The 6000-nt window shown below is 48.8% G+C and overlaps 1 long non-coding RNA gene across 1 annotated transcript; it reads right to left on the bottom strand.

The window, feature by feature from the left end:
- Window positions 1-713, bottom strand: LOC5570518. The gene is made up of 3 exons (XR_002498812.1): window positions 620-713; window positions 445-559; window positions 1-389 (listed from the first exon to the last, which is right to left on the bottom strand). It is a non-coding gene; the product is annotated as an uncharacterized LOC5570518 (long non-coding RNA).
- Window positions 714-6000: the final 5287 nt, after the last annotated feature.

Raw genomic sequence — 6000 nt, 5'->3', positions numbered from 1 at the left:
TTTAGTTTTATCACTCGAGTTATTATTGAAAACTTAGAATACACAATTTCTCACAATATTACATTTTTGTTTAAAATTAACAAAAAGTACGACAAAGTTATCGATTTTTGTAATTCGATGCACATACGGGCTTATTCAAGTGTCGATCCGGAACTTCATCAGCGATCAGAAACGTTGGGTACACCGAATCACGGGCTGCATTATCCGATTTGTTTTTCCGGAACTTACCCCGCCCCGTAGCTGTAGGTTCGGGTTCGGCTGTTCCATTTCTGGACATAATTTGTCGATATCTGCTGATTGGGGCAGCAAGGGCTGTTGAGTTCGGTTTTCACGGAAGTTTCCATACTCCCGCAGTTCGTAGGTTCGATTGATTATTTTAGATTCAAATACTGAAAAAAAGAGAAGTATTAAATACTGTTTGAATCCTCTTTCGTATCAAATTACTCGCTAGAAAAACTTGCGTGGAATCATCGAACTTTTACGGACAAGCGAAAATTTTCGGATTGCCTTCCGTGATCCGCAGTTGATACTCTCGCTTGCTTATTTTAAATTTTTGATGCTGAAATGAAAATAAAATGTTAAATACTGTTTTGATCCTCATTCGTATCAAATTACTTACCAAAAAAACTTGCAAACTTGTGAAGTCATTTTTTCTGTTTTCGTGAACAGGACAAACAAACACGCTAAGAATAATGCCAGCGAGTTTAGCATAATTCAAGACCAACAATTGAAAAGGCCTCAAGTCCTAAATGTAAACAAATCGGTTTTCTGCTGATTTTAGTGTATAAGAGCCTATTCTTACTGAAACATACAATAGTCATTTAAAAATATGCATAAAAGTTGGAAAAATAACATTTTTCTAAAAGGCCCCATCTCATTTTCCGCTAACCAGGATATTCATTGCAAATGCGGCCTTTTCTCAAAAAGGCCTCATTTCTATATCTGACGGAAACCGAGTTGAGGCCTGTTAAAAAAACATCAAAATTGCAATGTAGGTTGGGAAAAACGTTCCAAATTCACTAAGTAGATGCAGGTTATACTACGGAGCGACTGCTTCTTGTACACACTTATTCTCGGTTTCGCAGTTCGGTAATTTATTTTACGGTGTTTGTATTGGAGGTGCACTGTTGCACTGCTACACATCAGCACGCCCCTCGGTGTGCACAACTGGAGAATGCAACTCCATGCGACTGCAGAATCCATCTCTGCTAAACCGGCAACAGCAGCAAATGTTGGCGGTTATTTTTCACTACTGTTTTTCGATTCAACGCGTCCAAACGTGTTTTCTATTCGCTAGTAAATAAAAGTTGTTCGAAAGTATTTCTCGCGAGTTTATCATTTCGTGCTTCCTATCCCGATTCCCATACGCTGTTCTCTGCTGCCGTTTGTCCACCTGCGCCATCAGGTTATGGTCCCGGCTGTGGAACGGAATAGAATGTGCGAAAAGTGTTTCCGGCCAAGAGAGCCAAGAGTTGCGTAAGCCAGTGATTTCCGCTCCATGTGAACATTTTGCTGTTGGAGCGAAGACAAGTGAACCGCGAAAGAGCGAAGAAATTTTGTGTGAAAAGTGGACGCTAAAATAATAAACAATGAGTGATGCCAAGTTCCAGATCCCAAAATTGAATGGGACGAACTGGCAAACGTGGTGTGTGCGGGTGGAAATGCTGCTTTGCCGTGAGGACCTGTGGCGAGTCATCGAGGAAAACCCTCCGATTGAAGAAGAAGTGGGTGCCGATAAATTCGCCGAGTGGAAAGTTGCCGATCGGAAAGCGCGAGCTACGCTGGTGCTGTTGTTGGAGGATAACCAGCTGCCGCTGGTGAAAGGTAAAACAAACGCCAAGGAAGTTTTCACCGCGCTTCGAAACTACCACCAGAAAACATCCCGCTCGGTCCGTGTGAGTTTGCTGAAGAAGCTTTGTTCGACCAATCTCCCGGAGAATGGTGACCTTGAGCAGCATTTGATGACGATTGACGAAACTCTCGATCGTCTCACCGCTGCTGGAACGGACCTGGACAAGGACACGCAAATATGTATGCTGCTCCGCAGCCTGCCTCCCTCGTACGACAGTATCGTTACGGCGCTCGATTCACGAGCGGATGACGACATTTCCCTGGACGTGGTTAAGGCAAAGCTGATGGACGAATACCATCGTCGCCTTGAGCGTGGGGATGTGAAGGTGAAAGCTGAGAAGGCAATGCGATCGACGGAAAATAAATGGAACAGCGGTAAGGAGTCTCGAGTGTGCCACCACTGCAAGAAGCCCGGCCATCTCCGCCGGAACTGTAGGAAGCTGCTTGCCTCCAAGTCGGGAGGCGAAAATAGTTCTAAAAGTGAACCGAAGAACGAAGGGGCCAAAGCCGCCCACAGTGACAGCCGCAGTGTGGCATTCACTGCCGGTGAAAAGTGTTCGTCGTGGGTGATCGACAGTGGGGCAAGTGCCCACATGACCAGCGACAAGTCGTTTTTCGAGGAGCTGCGGGAATTTCCTGGCGGCTGGATTACAGTGGCCGATGGCAAGAAGGTGCAAATCCAAGGAGAAGGAAGCGGATTGCTGATCGGCGTTGATGACAACAACAAAACGGTGCGTATTACCATGGCGAATGTCAAGTACGTGCCTGGGCTATCTACTAGCTTGATTTCCGTCGGCATGCTGGCGCAAAAGCAGCTGACGGTGTGTTTCGACGATACGAGTTGCCGAGTGGTCGATTCTGCTGGCTACGTTGTTGCTATGGGTGGTCGTTGTGGCAACCTGTACTACCTACGGTGCGGCGAATCTTCGTTGAAGGCCAGCGACGGTCATCAGCATCTGGTGAACTGCCAACACCAGTGGCATCGCCGGTTGGGCCACCGCGATTGGGCGGCCATCGAGCGAATCAACAAAGAGCAACTAGCGAGTGGCGTAAAGGTGAGTGATTGCAATCTAAAATTAGTATGTGAGTGCTGCTTGGAGGGCAAATCTGCCCGTAGTCCCTTTCCTCCGGTGACAGACCGGAAATCATCTGCCGTCTTGGATATCGTGCACACAGACTTGTGTGGCCCGATGAAGCACACGACGCCGAGCGGTAATCGGTACGTGATGCATATCGTGGACGACTACAGCAGATTTACCGTTACGTATCTGCTACGAAACAAGAGCGAAGCTGCACAGAACCTGAAGGATTATGTTCGCTGGACCGCGAACATTTTTGGCCGCAAACCGAAGGTGATCCGTTCGGATGGTGGTGGTGAATTCGACAACGGAGAGCTTCGTCGATTCTACAAAGAAGAAGGCATCAAACCGCAATTCACCACACCGTACACGCCGCAGCAGAATGGAGTGGCCGAACGAAAGAACCGTTCCATCACTGAAATGGCTACGTGTATGTTGCTGGACGCCGGACTCGACAAGCGTTATTGGGGCGAAGCGGTGTTGACAGCGACGTACCTGCAGAACCGTCTGCCCTCCCGATCTGTCCCTAAGACTCCGCACGAGCTTTGGTGGGGCCGCAAACCGGACTTGAGTCATCTGCGGGTCTTCGGTTCGCACGCCTACGTGCATGTTCCCGATGTCAAGCGTAGTAAGATGGACGGAAAAGCAACGAAGCTAGTTTTCGTCGGATATTCGCTCGAGCACAAAGGTTACCGTTTTCTCGATCCGGAAACGGAGTTAATCACGATAAGCAGGGACGCAAAGTTTTTGGAGCTCGGAAACGGCACGTCTTCCGTCGAGATTCCGATAGCTGCGTCAGATCCTGGTATGCAGCCGGCAGTGGACAGCGAGATAAAGCTGATACCCTTTAAGGAGGAGGATGAAGAGCTTCCGGCGAGTGAAACATCAGGTGTTAACGATTCATTCGAGTCTGCAAATCAAGAGGTCGAGCCTGCGGAGGACGTTCGACGATCCCATCGGGAAACGCGCGGTAAGGCTCCGCGACGTTTCGATGACTACGTACTGGACTACGACGTTGGAATAGCTGCTTGCGCCATGGAAGAGCCATCAACTTTCCAAGAAGCCGTCGAGAGCCCGCAATGGCGTCGGGCAATGAATGATGAAATGGAATCGCACAAGCAATGCGGTACCTGGGAACTCGTGCCGTTGCCGCCTGCACGAAAGCCAGTAGGTTCGAAGTGGGTTTTTCGTCTGAAGCGGAACGAGCACGGTGAAGTGGTGAAGCATAAGGCTCGAATAGTAGCACAGGGGTTCTCCCAACGCCCTGGCGTTGACTTCGAGCAAACGTTTGCACCGGTTACGTGTCATGCTACCCTGCGTACGTTTTTGACTGTAGCGGCCAAGAGAGGTTTGACCGTTCAGCATTTCGACGTTAAAACCGCTTACCTCTACGGATCGCTAGAAGAGGAGGTGTTTATGAAACAGCCTGTTGGATACGAAGCTAAGGGAAAGGAGGAGATGGTGTGTCGGCTTAAACGTAGTATATACGGCCTTCGCCAGTCGGCAAGGTGCTGGCACCGAAAATTGAACGAGATCCTGATGAAGTACGGATTCAAACCAGCTGATTCTGATCCGTGCCTCTACATCAAGCAAACAGCAACGACTATGGTTTACCTGTTGGTCTATGTTGATGACCTGCTCATCGGATCGTCGGAAGAGGCTGAGATTGCGAAGCTTTTCCAGAGTTTGCAGAAGGAGTTCCAGATGACAAGCTTGGGTGAAGTGCACCATTTCCTTGGCCTGGAAGTGAGTCGCGATGGTGATCAATACAAGCTACGTTTGGGAACCTACATCGACAACCTGATCAAGAAGTTCGGCATGGTGGATGCGAAGCCAGCTAGATCCCCAATGGACGTTGGCTACCTGAAGGCCGAAGATACAAGCCAACCCATGGACGACGTGACGAAATGCCGGAGCCTAGTAGGAGCGCTTCTCTACTTAGGCGTTGTGGCTAGACCGGATATCGTTGCAAGCACAGCGATTTTGGGGCGGAAATTCTGTTCGCCCACTGAGACTGACTGGAGTGCAGCAAAGCGGATACTGCGCTACCTGAAGGGTACCCGAGACTTCGTGGTACAACTAGGAGGAGATCAGCAGCAGGACTTGATCGGTTACTCCGACTCCGATTGGGCAGGAGATACCGGTACGAGAAGATCGACTTCGGGGTTCGTATTCCTGTTCGCCGGCGGCGTCATTTCTTGGGCCAGCCGAAGACAATCCAGCGTTACACTTTCGACCATGGAGGCCGAATACGTGGCGCTCAGCGAGGCCTGTCAAGAAGCCATCTGGCTGAGGCAGCTGCTTCGAGAGTTCGGCGAAGGACAAGCGAAGCCTACAACGATAATGGAGGACAACCAGTCCTGTCTAACCTTCGTGAAGAGTGAGAGGCAGAGTCGTCGGTCCAAGCACATCGACACGAAGCAGCGGTTCGTTTACGAGCTGTGCGTCACGAAGGAGATAAATCTTGAATACTGCCCGACTGAAGAAATGCTAGCGGACGTTTTCACAAAGCCGTTGGGTCCGCTGAAACACAAGAAGTGTTGTGAGCTGCTGGGATTGGTAAGTAACCAGTGAAGCAGTTCCACATTGAGGAGGAGTATTGGAGGTGCACTGTTGCACTGCTACACATCAGCACGCCCCTCGGTGTGCACAACTGGAGAATGCAACTCCATGCGACTGCAGAATCCATCTCTGCTAAACCGGCAACAGCAGCAAATGTTGGCGGTTATTTTTCACTACTGTTTTTCGATTCAACGCGTCCAAACGTGTTTTCTATTCGCTAGTAAATAAAAGTTGTTCGAAAGTATTTCTCGCGAGTTTATCATTTCGTGCTTCCTATCCCGATTCCCATACGCTGTTCTCTGCTGCCGTTTGTCCACCTGCGCCATCAGTTTGAACTGTAAATTGCTTAAAATACTGAGTTTTCATCAATTATGTCGAGAAATTACTGACGATCAGTAATGATTCATGCTTTTGACGTAATTCAGTAGATTTTCTTACCGGCTGCACCGTAACATTGCAACCTTACCGTATGTAGTCAGTAACACTAAAAAAATCAGTAAAAATAATA

The sequence above is a fragment of the Aedes aegypti genome, chromosome 1, assembly GCF_002204515.2.
Source record: "Aedes aegypti strain LVP_AGWG chromosome 1, AaegL5.0 Primary Assembly, whole genome shotgun sequence".
NCBI classification, from domain to species: Eukaryota; Metazoa; Arthropoda; class Insecta; order Diptera; family Culicidae; genus Aedes; species Aedes aegypti.
The sequence above is the reverse complement of the archived record's forward strand: the minus strand, read 5'-3'. Positions and strand labels throughout refer to the sequence as shown.